Source organism: Tiliqua scincoides, chromosome 5 (genome assembly GCF_035046505.1).
Source record: "Tiliqua scincoides isolate rTilSci1 chromosome 5, rTilSci1.hap2, whole genome shotgun sequence".
Lineage (NCBI taxonomy): Eukaryota > Metazoa > Chordata > Lepidosauria > Squamata > Scincidae > Tiliqua > Tiliqua scincoides.
In genome coordinates this window covers 46052421-46079264 of record NC_089825.1, presented here as the reverse complement: position 1 = coordinate 46079264, position 26844 = coordinate 46052421, and the positions used below count along the sequence as shown (strand labels likewise).

The window sequence follows — 26844 nt, the reverse complement described above, 5'->3', positions numbered from 1 at the left end:
TTAAGTTACTAGTTAACCAGCAACTGGTCAACCTCTTAGGTTAATAAATAAGAAAAAGCAATTTGTTGGCAAAAAGGAAACATAATCTACAATCTAGAAGAGACACAAAATCATGACCGAGCATGTAACGTTTCATTTAAAGATGATTCCCAAGACACTCAGTTTGTTATGTAGGCAATATATAAATGTTAAGACTTTTTTTTCCTCCTTTAGTTCATTTGGGAAGGAAAAGGCACAAAAAACATTAGTCTCATTATAGTGCTTCTCTGAAGTTTTTAAACCCTTTCTCCTTATCATAAGCAAAGACAACATTTTGCAGGGTTGCAATCTCATCACATACCCCAGATGGAAAATAATGGTGGATTTACCCTTCCCTGCTCCCGGGGCAAAGGTCCACAATGCCACCCCCCCCCGAGAGGTGCTGCCACTCCCACACGTGCAAAGGTACCCCACTTTACAAATGTGACGGAGTCTCACGCAACCTTTAAACTGACTGGGGAAAACTTCTGAGGGTTCCCTGTGGTCTTAAACTGTACTTCCAGAAAACCGGCAATTTCCAACAATGTTGGGAGCCTCAGTGATCACACAGCTCCATTCAGGTTCGGAAGGCTTGGGGGTGCCCCTAGGTATCCGCAGTTTCAGTTAACCACAGGGGTTTCAGAACTGAACCCCCATGGATACTAGGGCATGCCTATATTATGTAAATAAAACCCAAATGGCTGGTGTAGATCTGAGTAGCTCCATAGGGCAGGCTGGGGCTCAGCACAGGACAATGGGAAAAATATCCCCTTACCACAATGTGACCTCCAGCCTGCTCCTAACCTATGTAAGATACATCACAGGTTGCGGGGTCTGGCTGTTCTGGCACAGGTTAGGATTAGATTTACATTTCAGAACTGCATATTAAATCTTCGCCTGGTGTACAGGATGAAATGTGTTCATGGTTAAGAAATTGCATAATAAAATAAGTTCGAATCGGTCAAGATTAGTTCTGGATATTTCTGTTTGCAACTAGGATGTTGCTGCCCTTGCAATTCAATTTCTTAGGTTGGACTTGCCAACTCTGTTTTGGTCAAGTTGCAAGTGTTCATTCTACCTCCTGGGCTGGACTTGTCATTTCAGTTTTGGCCAAGTTGCAAATGTTAAATCTATCTTCTTGGTTTGAACTTTTAAACTTTGGTTTGGAGAAGCTTCAAGCATTACTTCTACCTCCTGTGTTGGACTAAGCTTCGAGTGTTAATTTGATTTCCCTGGTTGGTTCTGTAACTCCATTCTGGTCAAGTTACAAAGGTTAAAACTACTTCTCGGGGCGGATCTGTAAACTCTGTTTTGGTCAAGCTGCAATACATAATTTTATGTTTCTCACATTGTTTTGGGTAAGCTGGACTTCTTGGATTTTTTTGTTTCAGTGTGGGCCAAGTTATACATGTTAAATCTATGTCCTTGGTTGGACGTGTTACTTCTGTTTTGACCAATCTGCAAGAGTTTACTTTCTGAGTTGGATTCACACATAAAACCTCTCTCACACACACGCACACATGCACACACACTACCTGCTTGTCAGAGATAGAGATCAATGTGCTAAGGTAGTGCCTTCTGCTTTTCTGTGCAGAATTGCACTAAAACAACTTAAATAGAAATGTAGTTAATTGCTATGTAGAATAATGAATGAGAACACATTGATCAGGGGTGCCCAAACCCCGGCCCAGGGCCATTTCTGGCCCTCAGGGACTCTTAATTAATAATAATAATTATTATTATTATTATTAATTCAGCCTTCAGGGAGCCTCTAGTCTCCACTGAGCCTCTGGCCCTTCAGAAACTTGCTGGAGCCTGTGCTGGCCCATAAGAACAGCCCCACTGGATCAGGCCATAGGCCCATCTAGTCCAGCTTCCTGTATCTTACAGAGGCCCCACCAAATGCCCCAGGGAGCACACCTGATAACAAGAGACCTGCATCCTGGTGCCCTCCCTTGCAGCTGACATAGCCAATTTCTAAAATCAGGAAGTTGCACATACACATGCCCAACGCAACTGCTCTCAGTGTGAAGGCGATTGTTTGACCTCTTGCATAAGCTGCGGGCCAAGGGCTCCCTCCACTGCTTGCTGTTTCACATCTGTGAAGCAGCAGTGGTAGCAAGGAAAGGTTGGCCTTGCCTTGTGCAAGGACTTTTATAGGCCTTGAATTACCTTCATTCATTCATATAAGTTCTGTCTCTAATATATTCATCTATGTACATTTATTTAAATTTGTTCAAATTTGAAATGTAAATTATTTTTTTTTTCCTGGTCCCTAACATAGTGTCAGAGAGATGATGTGGCCCTCCTGCCAAAAAGTTTGGAAACCCCTGTTACAGATTGATGCAGTAAGATCAGTTACTCTATATTTATGGCTGATGGTTTCTACAATTAAAAAAAAACATATAAAAATAAATATCTCTTCCTTCTTTCTTTGACAGTCACCTTGTCTTATTTCTCCTGTTAGATAATACAGTATTCTCCTGTAGAAACACAGAAGACCGACACATCCACAGAGCACAAATGAGAGAGGAAAGTGAAAGAAAGAAAGGACTTGTGCCTTCCTCCTCACTCCTATTGAGCTGGAAAATATAACTCACAGCTATCTATGAGCCCCAAACACTTCTTGGGATTCAACGATCATTCAAAAAGGAGAATCTCTTTCTCACTTTTGAGAAGAAAGAGGTGGAAAGGCTTCTACTACTTCATCATATGAAAAGTTGCTCACAGTAGCCTCACTTGTCCCACCAACTAAGACGCACTGCACTTTGGTCTAAGTGCTCTTTGATAGGAATGAGTCAAAATGCCCCTACCCTCAATTTTCACATGCAACAAAATTGAGGCGTGGCGGTCATATTGACAATTAGGCATAAGGCAACAAATCATGAGGTCAACTTACCAATGGCAGTAAAGGCAGCTAGCGTGCCTGTATGGGCAAGCTAGCAATGATTGCCAGGCTGATCCCCCCTATCAGCCGGCAGCAGGGCTTTGCTGCCAGCTGATTGGCTGGCTGGCTTTGGGGGGCAGGACGACTGAGCCTGATCTAGCGCACAGGCGCTGGACCCGGCTCAGTTCCGTTCCTGGAAGCGACCGGGCAGGTCACTTTTCTGGGAGCAGAGAGAGGCTGCCCCACGACGGGGCTTGAGGCACAGGGATCCGCGCTTGCAGGCTCCCGTCACTGTGGCAGAGGGTAGCCTCTCGGGAGTGAGCTGCGCGCTCTGCATTTTCACTCCGGGGCGCAGCGACGAGCGGCCCTGTGAACGATAGCGAGGAGGGCGTCCCGCTGCGCGCTCTGCAGACGGCGTCAGGGGGGTGACCCGCTGCGCGCTCTGGCCGAGCGGCGGCGGTAGGGGGTGGCCTGCTGCGCGCTCTGCCAGCTGCGTGGGTGGCAGCGCTTGGCGGCTTTGCGCACCCGTGGTAGCGGGTGCATTTGGGGGTCCATGGGGGGTGGCAGACGCCCATGGTGGGCGGCCACCCCGCGTTCCTCCTTGGCAGGCCTGACCGTTGGGGCGCATTTCGGCGGCCATTGGGGGGTGCCTCGTGGCTGGGCGCCATTTTGGGCCCTGCCTCGTGGCGCTCCGCCATTTTGAAATTTTAAAAAATAGCCTGGCGGCCGTTTTGAGGGTTTCAATTGCCCAAAGGGTCTTTCATTTCAGAGTTGGGGGACTTCCAGTTACAGCGGCCTCCCGAAACAGCGCGGAGGGCCAAGAAACCGTGCTGCTGCGGCGGCACTGTTGGGATCGTCGTCGTCCCCCCCCCTTTTTTCGTATCGTATACAGTAAAAACTTAGAACACAGGGGGTGGTGGGCCCCACTTGGGATATTCCTTCACTTGGGTGTGGACATGGGGAAGAAAGCCCAGAAGTCGGGCGGCAAGGCCGCCAGAAAGGCAGTTCCAGCTTGCCCCCCCCCTCATCATCGGATGATGAGGATCAAATGGCGGAGTTGCGGGCCCTCATGGCTCGCTACGACGCGAGACAAAAAGAAAAAGCCTTCGCAAGTCGGGGGCACGGGGGGCTGTAAGGGCCCAGGGCCATTTTGTTACTAGGCAAGGGCCAGGCTTGGTTACTACTGGGCAGGGAGAACACCTGGGAATTCTGGGTGTTGTAGGCTTATACCACAGAGAGTGCCTGGGAATTCTGGGTGTTGTAGGCTTATACCCCAGACTTTGAGATTACAGTTGCCAAGAATTTTAGGGTGATTAGGGGGAAACACAGGTGCTCATTCCCAATGCCCAGCTTCGATACTTCCGATCTATTTCACCTCCTGTGTAGTTAAATGCTCAAGCCCACCTGACTTGTGCAGGATGTCAGATTTACATTTCCTCAGGAAATGCCCTTGTTTTGAAGCCAGAAATGTCATTTTATTTGCATTAGGGGGGAAAACCGTTAGGCCCTTTCCCTCTTTGCAATTTTTAAATTGTGCTTAAAAAATTTGTGCTTAATTTGAAATTGTGCTTAAAAAAGGTTATGATAAGACTAGCTCAAAGATATAATAGCACAAATTCATAAAGCCTCTGCTTTAATAATATCCTTTTACATGAATCCCTGCAATCTTCCTGTAAGGAAAGGGTTTCATTGTCGGTGACAGTGAAGATTTTATAAGGCTAGGGTTTCCTCAATTACTCCTCTCAGGTGGATGATGCCTTCAGTACCCTGCTTAACAGGTATGGCCAGGCTGCTGCACATTTACCAGGGTGGAGCCTTGTGCAGATAGGCACAAATGTAAGGGCTGGCGGTTTTTATTCCTTGAGAGCTGCTGCACATTTAACAGGAATAGGCACGAAAGTATGACCTTTCCCAAGGCTTGTGGGTGGAATTATTTACTCACCCACCTAATGGGGTCCCCTGCCTTTATCCCTGGGGAGCTGCTGCACATTTAACAGGTGCAGTAGCCATGTGCGGATAGGCACGAAAGAATGGCCTTTCCCAAGGCTTGTAGGTGAAATCAATTACTCACCCACCTAATGGGGTCCCCTGCCTTTATCCCTGGGGAGCTGCTGCACATTTAACAGGTGCAGTAGTCATGTGCAGATAGGCATTATAAGAATGGTCTGTTCGCAAGGTTTGTGGGTGGAATTATTTACTCACCCACCTAATGGGTTTCCCAGCCTTTATTCATTGAGAGCTGCTGCACATTTAACAGGTGCAGTAGCCCTGTGCTGATGGGCACAACAGTAATGGCCTTTTCAGGCTTGCGGTTGGAATTATTAAATCAACCACCTAATGGGTTCCCTGTCTCTACTCCTCATAAGGAGAGGGTAGTGCTGCTGCACATTTGCCAGGGGCAGTAGCCCTGTGCAGATAGGCACAACTGAAGGGGCCTTTCCCAAGGCTGGCGTTTTGGAACCTTTAACTCACCTACCTGTGGGGTCCCTGCCTTTATTCCTTGAGAGTACAGGGAGCAGTGCAGGCTCCATGTGCAGCGCCAATGGGCGTGTGCAGCGCCATGTGGGCGCAAGAGTACGGGGAGCAGTGCGGGCTCCATGTGCAGCGCCAGTGGGCGTGTGCAGCGCCATGTGGGCGCAAGAGTACGGGGAGCAGTGCGGGCTCCATGTGCAGCGCCAGTGGGCGTGTGCAGCGCCATGTGGGCGCAAGAGTACGGGGAGCAGTGCGGGCTCCATGTGCAGCGCCAGTGGGCGTGTGCAGCGCCATCTGGGCGCGATGTGTCAGAGACACGTAGGTTCTGTTGGCAGCGCTTGGTGGGCGTGTGCCACGCCATGTTGGCGTGATGTGCAGTGCCAGGTGGGCACGATGTGTCAGAGCTGCGTAGGCTCTGTTGGCAGCGCTTAGTGGGCGTGTGCCGCGCCAGTGTTGGCATGATGGGTAGGTGGGGTGTCCTGGTAAGGCGGACCAGGTCACTGACCGTGACTGGCCATGGGAGTGAGTATTACAGCGGAGGAAGGATTCCTCCTTTCTCTTGGCCTGTCCAGTGAGCTTATCTCACGATGTGCTTCTTTTTCCAACAGGTCCGCAAAGGAGTTGCCCAGCCAGGGTCTTGATCTGCGGACACTCCATAGTTTTTGGGCTCAGAAGCATGCCATGTCATCCAGTTTCGGTTCTCAGCTGGCGCTGGGTGATGTTGCGCACATTGACTGGTTGGCCAAGAGGGGTATGTGTTGGGCCAATTTTTCCCGGCCTTTTTGGAATACATTGCTGTCAACCCCCTGCCGCAGGTAATCATGGTACACTTGGGCGAAAATGACCTGGGTCAGAGGATGTCCATGTCCTTGAGGCTCCAGGCCCGCAAGGATTTTAACTTGTTAGTCCATCAGTTTCCCGGGATCACTATCCTGTGGTCTGACATGCTGCCTAGGCGAGTTTGGCGGTGGGCGAATGGTGTTAAAAGAATTGACGTAGCATGCAAAAGAGTCAATGCTTACCTAGGCAGGGTCGTCACGGAGCTTGGTGGAGTGGCTATCCATCATCCCAGTATTGGTTTTGAGGAGGCTACTCTTTACCGTGGCGATGGAGTTCATCTTTGCCCTATGGGTTATGGGCGCTTTCTTTCAGATTTGCAACAAGGCTTGAACCTCTTTTTGGGTGCAGGGAAGGCCAAGCGCTAGGCTGACCTCCCCTTGTGGCGGTAGAAGTGCGGGGTGGGTAGACAGAAGACCTTCTCGGCGTCCAATCTAAGCCAGCAAGGGCAGGGGTGAACCAGCACCGCTCTTTGAATGCTTGACCTGCTCGGGGAGGCAGGCTGGCTAGCCCCTGGTCTGAACTTTGGGGCCTTAGAGGGGTGACCTGAAGGCAGAGTAGTTTGGCTGGCTTACCCTCTTCGGGCGACAGGGAAAGGTGGGCTTAATAACAATTGAGCTACGCCTGGAGTCGGGTGGACGCTCTATGAGACTGGGGGACGTAGACGGCTAGGGCCATTTCCCCATTTAGAACCCCGCACTTAGTTAGGGTATTGTTACCTATTTTGCCTTGTTGCGCTTGTTGTAAGTTAATAAAGTGGCCCATTTAATCCCATACCTGTTGTCAGCTGTATTTATTGGGGAATGCATGGTAATGGCACTTTTGGGAGTCATTGGTGGAGATCATTTTTCATGCTTCTCTGAGTCACCACAGTAGAACTTCTTGCAAGTATCAAGAGGCTTTATATGCTTCTGAAGGAGGCATATGCCATTGGACATTTTCAATTTTCTATCAGATTCTTTTCCCAGAATATTCTTGTATGCTCTTCATCTTTTTGAAGTTTTGCTTCCACCCCCCTTTTTCATTTTTATTTTTTTGCTTGAGTGACATTTCTCCTGCACCCTATATACAGCAGTAGTTCCCAAACCACCCCTTCGGTACAATAAACTAATCCCCAGTGCCCCCTACCCTATAAAAAAAAATTATTCAAAACATTACGCAAGCAGTTTGCATGATCCACTAAGGAAAACAGTAAAATTCAACACAGTAACAGTTAATTGCACATTTATTCAAAATCTAATTACTTGTAATTTATTTATAGATTTGTAATTTATTCAATGCAATTGATGAACTTGACCCAGTGATATCAGCTTTGCAAAGTCTGATAGCATTTAACAAGAACAGGGGTGCCCAAACCCCGGCCCTGGGGCCACTTGCGGCCCTCGAAGCTTCTCAATGTGGCCCTCAGAGAGCCCCCAGTCTCCAATGAGCCTCTGGCCCTCCGGAGACTTGTTGAAGCCTGCACTGGCCTGACGCAACTGCTCTCAGCATGAGGGCAACTGTTTGACCTCCTGCGTGAGCTGTGGAATGAGGGCTCCCTACACTGCTTGCTGTTTCATGTCTGTAATGCAGTAGTGGTAGCAAAGGAAAGGCCAGCCTTGCTTAACGCAAGGCCTTTTATAGGCCTTGAGATATTGCAAGACCTTCATTCATTCATAGAAGTTCATCTTTAATATATTCATTTATGTAAACTTATGTAAATTTATTCAAATTTTAAGTGTAAATTGATTCTTTTTTCCCCCGGCCCTTGACACAGTGTCAGAGAGATGATGTGGCCCTCCTGCCAAAAACTTTGGACACCCCTGAGCAAGAATCTGAGATACCACATTTAGTAACTTCACTGTTCAGTAAATTCTTCATGTGATCGATGGCCTTGATGAAGTGATGTCAGTTTCCCAACAGAGTATCTGGTCAGAAATCACTTAGCAGGAGTTTTAAATCACTGCATTTGGTAACTTGGAGTCAATTTCTTGGAGAGAAGTTGGGTGACCACATTAAAACCACGTTCCACCAAATATGAAGTTGAAAATGCAACAAGGAGCTTCTTAACCACTGTCCATAGCACAGGATAGCAATCAGAAATGTCCTCCTGTAACCAAAACTCTTGGCACTATTTCTTAAACTTTGCTAAATCTCCATGTCACTTTGGGGTCAGCACTTCCTCCATTACCCCAACTTCTATAGCATTTGAAAATGAATTTATCACCCAATCTCAAATTTCCATCAAAAGAAGATTTTTAAATCTCTCAGACATATCTTCTTGCAGCATATCCACATGGTCACACACAAACTTGCAAATCATCATCTGGTATCCCACCTTTCTCTTCAAGGTCTGCTAGACTTGGAAATTGGTATTGCTCACAACGCTCTATATTGTGCTTGAACTGAGTTAACTTTACAATAAACGTCAAGGCAACAGATTTGGCCTTAACAAGATTGACCTCATTTCCTTGCAATTGCAAATTCATTTCATTGAAATTTGCAAATAGTTCTGATAAATAAGCAACGGCATGACGGAGCACTTTGAGTTCATCACTGAGCAAAGCATTTGTGTCTTCAAAAAACTCCACAATATTGTCAAAAGGTCATAAAAGCGTCTCACATGATTGCCTTTGGACAGCCAACGAGCTTCAGTATGAAGCAGCAAATGTTCAATATCATCATTCTCAATACAGAGCTCCTGGAACAGTCAATTGTTGAAAACAAAAGACTTAATTTTATCTATTACATTAATGATAGCATGTAATGATTTGTGCAGGCAGTCAGGTTTTTCTTTTTTTTTTTGTAACCAGATGTTAGTAATGATGACACCGTGAATAGTAAAGAAATTGTCACTGCTTTCTTTCACGTAACCAGCATACCCATAGTAGTGACCAATCATTGATGATGCTCTATACAGACATGCACCGCTTAATATCCATTCACTTAATAAGGAACCGCATATATGACGGTAGTCAAAGCACCATAAAGATGCTCTTAATGAGGCAATCATGTCTCCCATAGCCTGCAGCAGAGTGTCTGTTTACACAACAGAGAGGCTCTTAATGTAAAGAAGAGGCAATCTATTTCTAGTAGCCTTTGCAGCCAGCTAGTGTCTGGCAGGGAGTGTCTGTTTATACAACAAATAGATCGGACTGAATGTTCACTTAATGACCTAATCACATAACAATGGGGATTGGAGAACGTATCTCCCTCATTAAATGGCGCACATCTGTATTTGCACAAGCAAGTATGTTCATAAGCAGAATTTCTTTGTCTTTAAAGAACTGTCCAATAACATGAAATATTGACTCCATTTTAGTAGCTTTTCTTAGCTGCCTTGCAAATAACGCCTGAGCCAAACTTTCATCTTTTATAAAATGCATATAAGTGAGAAGCAAAGATTCGTTGCCTGGCAAAGTTGACTCATGCAACTGTAATGCAAACTGTGTTGTCCTTGGTATACTGCACAATGTACCACACTCTCAGCCACTTCATCTATGTGTTCTTGCACTGAATTGTTGCTGATAGGAATTGTTTGACTTATACCATGTGATGACTTATGCAAAACAGTACTCAGAACTTCATTAACTGCTGGTAGGATGAGTATGTGGCTTTCCAGACTTAACAATCAACAATGAAATGTGACATACAAACCATCTGTGTTTTGTTGGGAAACCTTGAAAAAAACACTTAACAGGGTTTTCGGGTTTTGAAATTTATCGTGAAGTGACTGAAAAAAAAGTTACTTTCTTGTCTGACTTGTCATCATGTGCCCTCTTCAAAGGCTTCATTCCCTCATTAGAAAATATTGGCTGCTGCTGGTTTGTTGGTGCTGGTATAAATCTATACTTCAGATATTCCAAACTACATTGTCTCCATTTCCTCTTTGATTTTTCTGCTTCTGCCATTTCTATTCAATGACAAAGAGATAAATACACACACTGTGATGACAGTTTCTCAAAATGCGGCATATTGGTCTGACTAGAGCTCTGGTGATGTATTTATTAAATATTCAGATAGTTTCCACTAGTTTTCAGCACTATGCAGAGGTAGAAACTTGGAGTGCCAGCATGGTGCCATAATCCCACCAATCCCCGTGCTCTCTGCCCTTCCCCTTGCCTCTTAGTGCCCCATAAAAAATCCCACCACCCTCCAAGGAGCAGTACTCCTCGTTTTGGGAAACCACTTCCTCTTCATTATGATGCAACGTAATGCAATTTCTACCACCACCAGGACCACAAAACACATAGCAGCAAACAATGTGAGCTGGGGACAGTTTTTTGAAACCTGTCACTCCTGAGAAACTCCTAATTTCCCCAGAAGATGTTCTTCAAAATTTCCAACTCATATGACAGAAACACTGTTTTAGGTTAAAGCCACAAAGTCCAACAAAAATACTCATATTTTACTGCCATACCCAAAGGAGTTCGGCAACTATTTTTAAAGTGTTTTAAAATGATTTTAAGTATACGAAAGGATGAGTACTTATCCACACATCTGTACATATAACCTATTAAAAGAAGGGGGAATGGAAGGCAACATTTTTCTTGCATCAATGTCCTGCTATTGAAAATGTTCACCATTTAACTCTGTGGCTTGACAAGCAAACACAATATGTTTGTGATCCCACTCTATTAACTTATATGTGATATGAGGAACTGGTTTCAGTTATGAACTGGGAAGGAAGGAAGGCTTTCTCATCCTTGCTCTTCCTCTTCTCGACCTTTTCCATTGTTTGTACAGTTATTAAAGTATCAATGCTGGACCAAAGCTCATGCCATGGTATCATCGGGAAATTGTTTTCTGCTTTATAAAATGATCTTTTTATAAACAGCTGCAGAACAAATGATGTGCTGGAATATGACTAAAGGTGTATGTCAGACATGACCAATTTAAAGCCTCAGTATAGCCTGGTTGATTATCCTATCCTATCTCCAAGCAGCTCAGGAGTTATACATGGTTTTTCATACATTCTTGTCAGCCTGCGTGGGAGGAATCTGGAGGCCAGAAAGTGAGACAGACCATAAAAGATCCATCTGAAATGTTGTGGTTCTTGAAAGATAGAACCTTTCTTCAATTGTAAAAATCCCTACGGGGATTTAGAACAGCGTGCCCATGTAAACCGCCTTGAATTAAAGTCTGAGGAGAAATCTGATGACCAAGAAAGGCAGTATATATATGCCTGTATTATTATTATTATTATTATTATTATTATTATTATTATTATTATTATTATTATTATTATTATTATTATTTTCTGTTTTATCTCGGAAAACTCTGTGAAGTAGGTTAGACTGAGAGATATTGATTGGCCAAAGAGATCCCAGGGTCTGGCAGCAACTGTTACCCTGCACATGCCCAATCTCGTCTGATCTCGGAAGCTAAGCAGGGTCAGGCCTGCTTAGTACTTGGATGGGAGACCGCCTGGGAATACCGGGTGGTGTAGGCTTATACCATAGTCTTTTGAGACTAAAGGTTGCCAACCATTCCCAGGGTCTGTGAAGGCTAAACAAGATTTGAGTCTACATCTCCCTGGTCAATGCCCAACCCTTTATTACACTGGTTTCCAAACTGTGTACCACTGCGCCTCAGGGCACCACAATGAACTCACAGGAGTGCTGCAGGATGCTCTCGGTTACCACTTCGTCCCAGCTCTCCCAGGCACAGCTATCTTCCCAGTTCTTCCAGGTGCCACCATCTTGCAAGATCTTGTGCAATCCAATATGGTGGTGCCAGGAGAGCCAGAAAGAAGAGGCCACCTTGAAAAGAAGACACTGTGACCATGGTAAGTTTGGAACCTTGGTAAGTTTGGGCGTTTGACACGGTCCCTCACCAAAGGCTACTGAAAAAACTCCACAGTCAGGGAATTAGAGGACAGGTTCTCTCGTGGATTGAGAACTGGTTGGAGGCCAGGAAGCAGAGAGTGGGTGTCAATGGGCAATTTTCACAATGGAGAGATGTGAAAAGCGGTGTGCCCCAAGGATCTGTCCTGGGACCGGTGCTTTTCAACCTCTTCATAAATGACCTGGAGACAGGGTTGAGAAGTGAAGTGGCTAAGTTTGCAGATGACACCAAACTTTTCCGAGTGGTGAAGACCAGAAGTGATTGTGAGGAGCTCCAGAAGGATCTCTCCAGACTGGCAGAATGGGCAGCAAAATGGCAGATGCGCTTCAATGTCAGTAAGTGTAAAGTCATGCACATTGGGGTAAAAATCAAAACTTTAGATATAGGCTGATGGGTTCTGAGCTGTCTGTGACAGATCAGGAGAGAGATCTTGGGGTGGTGGTGGACAGGTCGATGAAAGTGTCAACCCAATGTGCGGCGGCAGTGAAGAAGGCCAATTCTATGCTTGGGATCATTAGGAAGGGTATTGAGAACAAAACGGCTAGTATTATAATGCCGTTGTACAAATCGATGGTAAGGCCACACCTGGAGTATTGTGTCCAGTTCTGGTTGCCGCATCTCAAAAAAGACATAGTGGAAATGGAAAAGGTGCAAAATAGAGCGACTAAGATGATTACGGGGCTGGGGCACCTTCCTTATGAGGAAAGGCTACGGCGTTTGGGCCTCTTCAGCCTAGAAAAGAGATGCCTGAGGGGGGACATGATTGAGACATACAAAATTATGCAGGGGATGGACAGAGTGGATAGGGAGATGCTCTTTACACTCTCACATAATACCAGAACCAGGAGACATCCACTAAAATTGAATGTTGGGCGGGTTAGGACAGACAAAAGAAAATATTTCTTTACTCAGCGTGTGGTCGGTCTGTGGAACTCCTTGTCACAGGATGTGGTGCTGGCGTCTAGCCTAGACACCTTTAAAAGGGGATTGGACAAGTTTCTGGAGGAAAAATCCATTGTGGGGTATAAGCCATGATGTGTATGTGCAACCTCCTGATTTTAGAAATGGGTTATGTCAGAATGCCAGATGCAAGGGAGGGCACCAGGATGAGGTCTCTTGTTATCTGGTGTGCTCCCTGGGGCATTTGGTGGGCCGCTGTGAGATACAGGAAGCTGGACTAGATGGGCCTATGGCCTGATCCAGTGGGGCTGTTCTTATGTTCTTATGTTATGTTTAACCACTGTTCTACCCATTACACCATATTAGCTCTCACATTGATGCAGAAATATATCTCATGGTATAAAGACAATTGATCTAGAGAGTTTTATCATTCTCTCAACATCTGTGATGAATAAACAATGTATTAGCTAATATATTTAAAACATTTATACCCCAATTATCCAAATAACAGGCTCTCAAGGAATCACTCAACCTATACAAAATCCAATGAGTTAAAGGTGTGAACAGTATAGAAAGAATACATTGATATTAAAGTTGAACTCTTCAGAAAACACAGCGGCAACGTTAAAGGCTTAAACAGGAACTGTCTTTAACAGACAGTTTTTCTCTAGAGCAGGGGTGCTCACACTTTTTTGGCTCGAGAGCTACTTTGAAACCCAGCAAGGCCCGGAGATCTACCAGGGGGGAAGGAAGCGTCTGACAGACACCCCCTTTAACGTATGGAGCCCCTGCTGGAGTCTAGTCAGTTTTGTTGCTGCATGCCTGAAGAGCAGCTAAAGTGTCAGTTTCAGTGTCAGTTTAGTGTCAGCTAAATATGTCAGTTTCATCTAGTCACTAGATGAAACTGACATATTAACAGTTTGGAGAGACAGGGCTCCGCGATCTACTCATTTTGCCTCACGATCTACCGATAGATCGCGATCCACCTATTGAGCACCCCTGCTCTAGAGCTTCCAACTCTCATTAGGCAAGTAAAATGGTTATCATTTCATGCTTCAGTTTTGAGACGGAAGAAATGTAAGATTCATTCCCATAACATATCAAATGCATTCTCTAAACAGGAAAAAATGGCTACAATGGTATAAAGAAAACAAAACTTTATCCTTCACATTGCAACTATTGTGGTTTTAAGAGAAAAAAAAATGTTTATGCAGTTGTAGGCCAATTCTCATCCTTTGGGGAAGCCACACTCTTGGCCTTCCACACACACTCAACCAAGACCTGAACACAGGCCAAATTCGGAAAACAAACTATATATTCTGTTATAAGTAAGTACATTATGAAATTTCTTCTTTAGATGCTGAGACTTCAGGAAGGGGGTATGTCTGCAAAGTGTCTAAAAATAATAAATGGTAGAAAGGGTTGATGCTTGATAACGGAGTTTGGAGATGGTAGCACTAATGCTGGGAAGGGAGACAAGAATACTCTGTAGAATCACTGGAATCACAAGAAGCAGGTGACTATCCAAGAAGTGAAAGGAGTGAGAAGAGGACAGATCAGGGCCCATGAGAAGGGGGGTTACAGGGGTAAAAGGGGGGCCAGGAACCAAAGGAGGGGCCCCAGAATTTTCCTGGGATCTTACATTTTCTGATCTCACCTGGACCCCTCACTTGTCCAGGAGGGATCCCTGAAGCCCTCACTGCACAGCTACCGCTGTTACTGATGCTGTACCAGTTCCCACCCAGCCTCCCACAAGGTATGCTGGGGCACTACTGCAGACTGTGTGGCAGTAACTGCTGCCACATGCATCAGGCCGAGGAATGCATACATGACAATCCTTACTGCAGTGTCAAACCTGGAGGAAACTGGCCTGCTACAGTAGCTCTTTGGTTTGAGGATCTGCTAAACATGAGGGAGTGTATAGGAACTCAAGGACACAGCTGAGGGGCTAGAGCTGCTGCAGAAGTATGCTTTGATACCTAGAAATTTCCTGGAATCCCAGTTGACCTTAGGGAGAGTGAAATATAGAGGCCAGCAAGACCAAAAGGCCAGGTCTACTGGGTGGGTACAGCTGGCTTCTGGAGACTTTTCTGGCTGTTCTCACCCTTCCTTGCCCTGTTTTGCCCCCTCCCCTTTGGGAAGGGGCTCAAAAGAACCTTTTACCCTCCTGATAAAATTTCTCTCTGCGTCACTGGGAGAGATCATCCCACTTGAAGTTCTGTAAAATACTGTGGTTGTAAAATATGAGACAGCAAGCCACAAACATTGCAGGACAAGAGTACCACGCCACACCAAGAGGTATCTTTCTCCAATATACATTAAACTGGGGAGCAAAGAAAGCCACTTGACAGTGCAAGCCTATGCATGTTTACTCAGATGTAAACCTTACTGTGTTCAATGGGCATTACTCCCAGGTACATATGTATAGAATTGCAGCCTTAGTTCCTTTTTGTACAGTTGGTTGTTTGTTAAATGAACAAGTGGGGAAACTCACGTAGGCACTCCTTTTTTTCCAAAGTCAAAACAGTAGCCTTTGAAACATCATTCAGCACATATCCCATATTATTTACTGAATAAAGTTATTCATGTTCCACATTGTACCTGCTACAAGCCGGAGAGACAGATTACTCTTTTTGGCTTAGACAAACAGCTCTGCTGTATCCATTTGTTCTTTAAAAAGAATTAAATATTACATCACTGTGAAATAAATTAATTGACCTGTGCTGTGAACAAATAAATCACCAAGCCCAATATGCAGTGTTGAATTTGCAGCTCATTTCAGCAAAGGGGGCTTCGCTCTCTCTTAACATATGAGTTAAGTAAGCCTTTCTGACAGGTGTAAGAGCCTCTTATATCACTTGCAAAGCTATGGTAGCAAGATATGACAGAAAATTAGGAGTAGTCATAATATCGTATGTTGCATATCACCAAGTATCATAACATAAAGCCCTGGTACACTAAATAAAACACAGCAGGCAGAACAAACAGTACAAAAGGGTGACAGAAAGACACAAGGAGTCAACCAGGCATCCTTTGCAATGGTGTGAGGTCTTCTCCTACGGGATTAGTCCAAAGGGAACCTTGTTAACTGCCAGTTGCAGATCTTATTAATCTACGGTTATTGATGTCTGGGAAATGGTTATGCTTTCTGCATTTTACATAGCCTTTACGTACTCTTCCTGACTTTCAATTTCTTAGCAGCCTCATTGAACTGTTCTGAATGTTGAAACATGGAAGATTTGCTATCTGGCTCATTGAATGATTCTTTCCATATAAATTATCTGTATTTTAGTGGGGATTCTGATTGTTCTAGTACAGGGGTGTCCAAAGTTTTTGGCAGGAGCGCTACATCAGCTCTATGACACTGTGTCGGGGGCCAGGGAAAAAAGAATTAATTTACATTTAAAATTTAAATAAATTTACACACGTTTACATAAATGAATATATTAAAGATGAACTTATATGACTGAATGAAGGTCTTGCAATAGCTCAAGGCCTATAAAAGGCCTTGCATAAGGCAAGTTTGGCCTTTGCTGCCCCTACTGCATCACAGACATGAAACAGCAAGCAGTGGAGGGAGCCCTCATCCCACAGCTCACGCGAGAGGTCAAACAGTCACCCTCACGCTGAGAGCAGTTGCATCAGGCCAGTGTGGGCTCCAACAAATCTTCAGAGGGCCAGAGGCTCATTGGAGACTGAGGGCTCCCTGAGGGCTGCACTGAGAGGCCTCAAGGGCTGCAAATGGCCCCAGGGCCAGAGTTTGGGCACCCCTGTTCAAGTACATTGGTTCTCAAACTTTTTAGCACTGGGACTCACTTTTTAGAATGACAATCTGTCGGGATGCACCGGAAGTGATGCCATTAACCTGAAAGTAATGTCATGGCCAGAAGTGATATCATCAAGCAGGAAAATTTTTAACACCCTCCCATATGACAAAATCAAATAAAGTAAGTAAATTAAGAGTTTATAATAAGTTTAGAAATTTATTTAAAATTAAGAACCCTCCTAACTCTCCCAAGCAGCTGCAGATCTGTTTAAAAAATATTTCTCAAACATCCAGAAGGCTGCAATCCTATTCACACTTACCCAGGAGTAAGCCCCATTGACTATCATTGTTACAAGCATATACATAGTAGCCTGCTAAAAGTACAGATCTATGACAGTTCCCCAAATGCAATCACATAACCATGGTAGCATCAAGTCTAATATATTAAAAATAAAATACCCTTTGAAATGAATGGGGATCCACCTAAAGTTGGCTTGTGGGTCCCAACCCACAGTTTGAGACACACAGTTCTAGTAGCACCTTATATGTTTGATCTGCATATTCACATGACTATATGAAGCTGCCTCATAGTGAAACATCCATCTAGTGTTATCCATCAGTACACAAGGTGTACAGTCCTAAAGCCCTCCAGCTCCCTGCCACAGTTCTGCCCTGTTTTGTGCCATCCTCAGGCTGCTATTTCACCACCCCGAGATAAAGGACAGAGCTCAGAGGAGGTCCAAAATGGCCAGATGTTAACCTTGCCCATCCACCTAATAAAACTACTTGAGAAACAGAGTCATTTTTGGCAAACCAGCAACACTATCCACATGCATAGGATTATTGCTCTACTGGTATCTCTGCCAAATTAGTTTTTTTTGTTCCCCCTGTCCCTTTAGGTATTCTGCAATGGTAGGCATCTGACAGCACAATCCTATGCCTGTTTATTCAGAAATCAGTCCCAATATATTCAGTTGAGCTCACTCCCAGGAAACTGGCTATAGGATTGCAGCCTCACAGGTCAGTTCTATTGTGAAAATCTTTGTTTCACCAAAAGTTTGGGGACACTGGGAGATAGCAAAGGCAGCAAGCAACCATGGACACCATAGCTGATATATAGATTCAAACATTTAAAGTACATAAACACAGAAATGAATAAGAATGGAACTTTGAGGAGAGGACTTAGCACTCAACAGGCAGGTTTCAGCCAAATCATAGAATAAACCTTCCCTTCTCTGGTCACTCAAACAAGCATCTTATACCTAATCCCTCAGTGATACCAGGCCAAGAGGACTCCATGGCAGAAGAAAGCTCTTCATCCTTCAGATGACTGCCATTGCTGATAGCACAACAGGAGAGAGGCTTTCTCTGACTGCCCTAACTGACTGCTTTCGCTGGCAGCCCCAGAATGACCGACTGATACTGAGAAAGTAGGCTCCTTTTATAAAGACGCATGGCCCTCTAATTTTGTACACAGGGGCCCCAGTGTACTCTAAAGGGGCCCCAGTCTCTGCACGCGACCCTCTAAAGCAGGGGTGTCCAAACATTTTGGCAGGAGGGCCACATCATCTCTGTGACACCGTGTTGGGGGTTGGGGGAAAAAAAAGAATTAATTTACATTTAAAATTTGAATAAATTTACATAAATAAATTTGTTAGAGATGGAACTTATATGAATGAATGAAGGTCTTGCAGTAGCTCAAGGTCTATAAAAGGCCTTGCACAAAGCAAGGCCAGCCTTTCCTTCACTGCCACTGCCGCATCACAGACGTAAGTTAAGGAGGGAGCTCTGGTCCTACAGCTCAGGTCAGAGGTTGAACAGTCATCCTCACGATAAAGGCAGTTGTGTCGGGCCAGCATGGGCTCCAGCAAGTCTCCGGAGGGCCAGAGGTTCATTGGAGATTGGGGGCTCCCCACAGGCCAGATTGGGAGCCCCCAAGGGCCGCAAGCGGCCCTCGGGCCTGGGTTTGGGCACCCCTGCTCTAAAGAATGAATGTTCTTACTCAGGTCTGCTTTAACCCTTTCTGGGATGTTAACCCCCTTTGTCTTTTTCTTATGAGAAGTATTTGTGAATCAAACTCGTATTTCTGAATAGAAATTTTCTCCTAAACCACTAAAATAAAACTTTTTCACAAAAATCGGAGGCTTTAAGGTCTCACTTAAGTCAGGTACTGGAAATTTCTTTGGTGGAAAAATTTTTACTGCTTACTGAGGGAAGTATTCGAGCTTTTAATCCTTTCTCAATACTATGCTTCCCCCTACCAATGCTGGCATGCCAAGACAGATCACGCTATAACTTGTGTAGAGAAGGACAGAGATCCAAATGACTCTGCTGGATAAAAGAACATCCAATCACTTGAGTGAGCCTCCGAGGTTTGGAAGGGTCTTCTCAGACCCACACCAGTGAAATCCCTGGGACAGGTCCATGTGGACCCAGGCCGCGGGATTGGGTCTGGAAAGGGGGTTAGGTTTTGGCTACTGCTGCTACTAGCCCTTTTCCTGGACCCAATCTGCCCAACCCCACCTTTGTTCCACTCTCCACTATCTCTTCCTGCCTTCCCGCTGACAAAAAATTGATCTCCTGACCATCACTCCACACTGGGCCACTCTGACCTCACCACCAGCAGACCAGTAACACATGGCTCCATGTGCTGCTTGAAGCCCTTTTGCAACTGCCATATGGCAGTCACCACTGGAGGAATGCTCATTCCACCAGCACTCCAGCCCAGTAGGACTGGGCTGTGAGTTGGTTACCTGGGTAAGGTGAGATAACCCTACAATTCTATGAAGATGATGTTTCTCCAAATTAATGGCAGTTCCTTATGATATAGACTGTCAACATATATTATATTGGTAATGCTTGTCTTGCTTTTGCTTTATTCTAAAGCCCAATCCTCCTTAATTAATGCACCATTCTACTTCTAATTATTCACTGAGTCTGCACGATGACAAGCAATGTCAGTGAGCATGTCAGCCTTGGTGCTGAAAGCTGTGGAACAGCACTCAAAGCCTGATGAGTAATCAAGGCTTACTTAATTGTAATTAATTTGTCACCACCCAGACAATTTGAAGACAAAATCATAACATACCGCGACCAGATATGTGCCAGATGCTGATCCCAAAAATGCTATTTTACAGTTGCAAACTTCAAGCTGTATTCCAAATTTACACCAATCTGATTACAAGCATGAAACGCTGTTAGCAAAGATCCTTTGTGCATGTGGGAGTGTGTCATTGGCTTGGGAGGGTGGATGGAGTGTGAGAATTCTGGTAAATTATTTGCTTAATGTAAATTGAGGCATAAGAAATCATCAGTGTGTGCCTAAATCTTTGCTGAGTTCTAGCATACTGGTTTTGTTTCAATTTTAGTATCAGTGATGGGTCGCATTCTTACGAAGTTTCAATTCACCCACTAGATTTGGGGTATGTGTTGGTTTTGGAAGACCATCTGAAAGCTGCAGACTTCAAGATGCATCTGGATACATCCAAAATTTCCCTAGGATCGATTGTTCTTCCAAAACAGCAATGGGGGACTCAATAGGGGTGGGCAATCTATGCTGACAGAGATGTGGAAAGCACAGAAGCTGGATTCTATCACCCTTTTCTGCAGCTTCCCCACTCCCCCTCTCTTCTCAGACTTGTGAAAATTGCTAGCACAGGTCCAAGCAGACCCTTTGCAGAGCAGAAGGCTTACAGAGGTGTAAGGGGATTTAAATCCCCTTTTGCCTCTGAAACCTCCCCTACCACTGGATACAGTGCATCCATTTTTTGCCCAGCTGCATTAGTGGAAGGGGGAAGAACAGAATGAGCTCTGAGTCATAACTTATATGAATGAACTATTTTTGCAATGATCTTTAGTTGGCTCAATTACGAATTAGATGTGGGGTTTCCACTCGACACGACTCAATATCACTTCTGCTTGGATCTTCCAAAACCCACTGTCTACATCACCCTTTCAGTCCAGCAACTGATAGTAAGTTCAGAAAGAAAACAGATGTATTGCCAGATTACATGCATTTCTTTCTCCTTGGGGTGGTGAGCAAGGCAGTGCAAAGAGAACAAAAGAACAACAAGCACAGGAATTTTCATCTCAAGAAGGCCTTAATTACCCTGCTTGATTGTAAAACCAAGTTAAAGAAAAGTTTTGTAATGGCTTGGGAGGTGGACTCCGACCTGGAAGACCTAGGTTCAAATCCCCCCGCAGCCATGAAGCTTCCTGGGTGACCTTGGGCCAGTCACTTTCTCTCAGCCTCACCTACCTCACAGGGTTGTTGTGAGAAAAAAGGAGGGGAGCAGCCATGGACACCATTCTGAGCTCTTTGGAGAAAGGGCGGTATAAAAATGTGATTAATAAATAAATAGTCTTTCGAGACTGAAGGTTGCCAACCAAATAAATAAATATTATGTCTGAAATTGTCCCCCCCACCCAAAAAAAAGAATGTTAATCCTAAATGTGTTGTGGGGTTTTTGTTTGTTTTGCATCATACCATTTTTAAGCACTGTTTTATCATTTCCAGACTTTAAAATATCAAGAGATGTCAATAATATGATCCATGCCCTAACAGTCAGCTTTGGCCTTCTACCCTTAGTACTTTTGAGCCATAGCAGTCTTAGAAGACCTTCTTGGGCACACTTACTATTGGGCACTTACTTACTATTTGTGTGCCCAAGCCCAATCTCTTCTTTTACGATTGGCGAATTGCCCGGGGGGAGTGGGGAATGACACTGCTTGCCTCTGTGCAACACGTCTATCAGTTCAAATGGTGGCTCAGGGCTTTACCCCAAACGTCATTTGAAGCAGATACAGCAGAAATTACTGCTTATACATATTGGGCACCCATGCAGATTTTCAAGAAAACAAATATGGCAACTTCTTCCATACTTTGGTACTGCAATGTATCCTCCAATCATATAGCATGGCATGTTGTCACACCATTTAGTCAGAGGTTATATTGCATGTTGATTTAGTGCTGACAAAGGACCTTACATAGACAGACAGAACATTTCTGTGGGCTGCTGTGAGATACAGGAAGCTGGACTAGATGGGCCTATGACCTGATCCAGTGGAGCTGTTCTTATGTTCTTATGTTCTGTAATAGCACAGTCCAAAACACGTTTCCTCAGAAATAAGATTCACTACATTCAGTAAAGCTTACTCCCTAATTAGACCACAGTCCTATGCACACTTTCCTGGAAGTAAGCCCTGTTGAGCTCATTGGGATTTACTTCTGAGTAGACATGTATAGGATTGAACTATAAGCGTGGTTATGTAAGGTTATGTAACCTTAGAAGATGTACCTGTTTTATGCAAACTCTCCCCTTGGCAGAGGCAGAGGCTATCCAGGTCTCTTCTAGTCACAAAACACTGGAAGAACAAACCTTGTTTGTCAATGTGTAACTTTATTTAAAGAAGACAATTTTTTTAAAATGACAATAGTCTTAAATACGTGTTTGTTTATTTAACTGGCAATGAAAATGATACTGAAGGAAGAATGCCACACACCCACGCTCTATGTCCCAGCATCAACCACATGCGTGCAAATTCATAGCTGCCTTCTCAGCCATGCACATTCTGCGCACATGTTTCCTAGTTCCACAAGGAGGGAAGCAAACTATTCCACTGACGAGAGGCCAAAAGAAACAAGAGCATTCTAATGGGCAGCATCCCTCCCTCGCTCCTGGGATTGACAGGAAGACATTGTTCGCAGATGGTAGGAGACAGGATTCCTCACAACATGACAGTGACATGGGGTGCAATAAAGTCCGTGCTTCAAGCGAATGTGTCTAGTTTCAGCTTCTATCCACTGGGTCTCATTATGTCTTTGTCTGTGATATTAAAGAGCTGCCTGCTATCAAAAAATCTCAGGTCCACAGATATATTTATAGACTGCTCAAATCTTCTCCCTGCTGGCACTTAAAGAAACTAAGCATATTGAGTTTCTTAAGTCTCTCTCTCTTCCCCCAAACCTCACTCCGAGGCAGGTTCCAGACATCAGTTTGCCCTCATGGCTCTTTTTCTGAGCCAGCCTCTTCGTTCTTTTTAAGTTTCTGATTTTGACCTGTGGCCATAAGAACATGACACATATCTTTCCCAGCAATGGCTTCATTAATTCTACAAACACAGTCTTCATATTTCCTTTCAGCTTCTTCTTTGTGATTCACCCCCTTCAAATGATTTTTTTTTTTAAGATAATGGGTAGATTGTTAATTAGGTGCAACGGGGTTTAATGCCTTGCTGCTTTTACACAAATAATGGCTGACTCCACTACTCACCTTCAAAAAGAATTATGTATGAAAGCTGCACCGTCAAATATTCATCCTGGACTACAACAATGACCATGTGAATTATTTTAATGGGAAATAGTTACAGGTGCTGCTACTGCACTTGACAATATGTTTCACTTCGAATTAAATGGGTAACTAGCAAAGCACATAGGGGGGAGGAATTCTCAGCCACATTCCTCTCCATATTTATTTCAGGAGCAGTTGCCTGGATAGAACTGCTAATAGATATAGAAGCGCTATTAGATAGATGTTTTATTTAATACAAACTGGAAATGATTGTCAAAATCAATGACCTCAGACTAAAATGCAAGACGTTCATGTTACTAGGAGATTAAAGGAGGTAATGCTTAGGCAGGAGGAGAGAGTAGAGGGTGGGTGCCATGCTTAGAGGGTGCCATGGTGGAAGTGGGTTGAGTGGTGGAAGAAAGAAACATCTGCACCACAGTTATACGCATATTTACTCAGATGTAAGCCCCATACTCTTCAGTGGGTCTTACTTGAAGGTAAACGTGCATAGGATTTATTTATTAAATGGCTTTATACTCTACTTTTCTCCCAGTAAGGGCACTCAAGGCAGTTTACAAGATTAAAAAACACAATAATAATAAAACAATAAACATTAACAAACACAAAGATCGTATAAAATTAAACAATGAAAATTACATTCATTTCGAACTGTCAGCCCATCAGGTCAGCAGGATTTCAGTCAGAGAATGAGAGGGAATTGTGAAAGGAAAATGAAAACAGAAACTGAATAGAAAGCTGGTGTAATGCGACGGCTAAGAGACTGATCTGCAAAGCAGGACTTCCCTGGATTGCGATTCAGGACTCTCCTCTGCCATATGAACTTACTCAGTAGCCTTAGGCAAGCCAGTCCCTCACAGCCTCAGTTTCCCCAGCTGTAATATGGGAATAATAATGCCCACTTTACAGGGTTATTGTAAGGGCAGCGTCAAGATGGTTGATGAGAAGCACTGGGCACACCCAGAAAGTGATTTGCAAAGTATTGTTATTTATACCTCGCTGCAAATATCGCTAGCCACACTTCCAATTTATGTCACCAGCAATGTAGTATACTGTCCTCTCAGTGAGCACCGAAGTGCGTGAAGCAATAAGGCTTTGGGCGGCGGTTCCCATGATGTTATTTCTAGACAGAACCAGGAAGTTCTTCTAAAAGCAAGTCTTTCAGAAAACTAAAAAAGCATTTGAGTTAATGAGCCATTGACGCAAAGAAAGATCACAGTATATAAAATAAGCACTTAGAATTTGTGATGTAAACTGTGGAGTGGGGAGAAATACAAGGGGAGAATTCAGTAAGATTTGCCTGTTGCCTACAAACATTCACTTTCCAAGGTTACTCCAGTGTATTAACTCCAATTTAAAATAGATCACAGGAAGGCATTCTTCCGTCTCACACTGATTTTTATGAGTCTCTGGAAACAGAGGCAACAGCAAAGCCTATTCCCAAGACATTTGAGCCACACAAAACTGAACAAATCAGGAAATGGATCTTTAAAATACCCACAAAACAATTTCCCTAAAGGGAGAAAAAAAAATCAAGAGAATCTGTCACTACACCTGTCTCTTATTTTGTATGTGAATATAGAAAGACACATTGTGACTGAAAGAGTCATATATTGGATTTGTAGATATTTTTTGCAGCAGCAGCAAGTTATTCACAACTCTCCAAGATCGACTGCACATGAGAAATATTCCACGTATGCTCTAAGCATGATGTCAACCAGCAATCTGATCTAAATTCTAAACTGAGGTCAGAAAATACTAGCTCCTTTGGATCATAATTCTTATCAGCTGTATCAGTTCTTGGCAGGCTTACATTTCTTTTCCCCAAGTCAACTTCTACATACAGGCAGCAATATATATAAATATATATATATTTGTTACTATTGGCTTCCAACCTTGACATTTTAGTGTAACTAGATGCCTGTAGCCAAATAATTAGCTGGTTTGTTTGAATCAATATGTGAAATTCAAATTCACTCACTCCCCTACTGCTTGGCTTTTATTGTCTAGTTGCCAGATCACAATACAACCGCAGTGACAGTACAAACTACAACTGGAAGAATTCTTCTTTCATGGAGATCTTAAAATGTACAGATCCTTTACCTTTCAGGAGTTAGATATGGCAACCCTCCACTTCCTTGGCTCTCTAACCCATGGACGCCAAAGCACCTGCTTCCTTCTTGCTGGTGGTATGGAGGCTTTCTCATGGTATGGAAAGTTTCAATCCCTAGAATCCCACTCCTCCACCACCTATTTTTTCGGCATATACCTGCTTTTCGGTTTGTTCACTTTAGCACATGAAGCTGGCTTATAATGAGCAAAACCATTGGTTTACCTATGCCTTGATCCTATCTAGGCCTTTTCCTGATGGAAGAACTTTCTAGTAGATTATGCCCATGGAACACTCAAGGGAGGCACTTACTCAAATCAACAAGCAAATAACACAGGCCAACACACATTTTGCTTCCTTAAATGTTACACCAATTCCTGGGTATACTTGGGGTGCTGATTCCAAAAATGGCACCCGTTTTGCCCTATCACGTCTGGTTTTGGAGATATAGTATAGTCTCTTTAGTAAATGGTTCAAGTAGCTTCCTCATGAGGAAGCTGCTTGAACCATTCACTAATGAGGCTATACTATATCTCCAAAACTAGATGTGATAGGGCAAAGCGGATGCCATTTTTGGAACTGGCACCCCAAATTCATATCAAACCACCATAAAGCTTGGGAAAAACTTTTCTGACCCTCCATTTTGTAGGCCTGTGTAATTAAACATACACATTCATTTCCTTTTAAGCCTAAGGAATGCTCTTCATGTTTAATCTTGTGGGACCAATAGAGACTTTCTATTTTTATGTATACACTTTTGGCATTTTATCTTTTCATTTGTCCCAAAATTCACCTAACAATAGAATTGGCTATGGTATGGAAACTCTCACAATGCAAATCTTATGTTCATTCACTTCATCTGTACTTTACAAAGTCTGAATTTTTATGTTCTGATGAGGACACACACTTGCTGACATCCCTGTAATTCCTCTGTAGCTCAAATTGATGGCAATGTCTTAATAAATCCCATAAAGACTAAACTTGGTAAACATCCGCAATATTCTTATCTTGCAATCACATCCGGTTCCTCCTGTCTCTAGCACTGAAATAGTGTTTTCTGCAGACAGACTCACTTCCTTCCATTTGTCCCCTAAGTCAGTGTAAGATTCTAGAGTAACGGGCTTTGATCCAAAGAACAGTGAGTCAAAAGAGAACATAACTTAGTGCTGTTCCATGAACTCTTGCATATGCATTAGTGGAAGACTTTCATGGTGCAAGGCCACAAGAGACTGGGGGTTGTACTCCAGTATGAGAAAGATGGTGAATAAGGAAGATACAGGCTGTCACACATAAACACTAGTGGGATATAAAAAGGTTTTGAAAATGGCTTATGCAAGCACTTGGACAAAATGCTGGGCAGAGTACATTTTGAGTCACTTTTCTCTAGCAATGTCCTTCCAAGAAACTGAAAACAGTCTTTCCATGAACAGAATAGATTTTTCATTAGCAAAAGGTCAATTTTGGATCCAAACCAAGACAGTGATTTGGGACCCCTCCCCTCCCAGCTCAGTTTTATTCTCATCGTAATCTACAATTTCCAAGTGAGATTTAAATATGATGAGGTCTCCACAGATCTGGGATGACTGGTGTTTCACAGGTGTTTCACAGATCACATGTGTTTATGTATATCATGATTTTGTAAAGCCACAATGAACAACTCCAGAATTTAGATGACAGGTAAGATATACACATTCTTGGTTCAGGAATGGACCAGTGTTTC

The 26844-nt window shown here is 43.8% G+C and overlaps 1 protein-coding gene and 1 pseudogene across 4 annotated transcripts in view; one reads left to right on the top strand and one right to left on the bottom strand.

The window, feature by feature from the left end:
- RBMS3 (RNA binding motif single stranded interacting protein 3) overlaps positions 1-26844 on the bottom strand; it is an 851530-nt gene that overhangs the window by 298708 nt on the left and 525978 nt on the right. The gene's annotated exons all lie outside the window — the stretch shown is intronic.
- On the top strand, positions 11529-11645 carry LOC136654496 (5S ribosomal RNA; annotated as a pseudogene).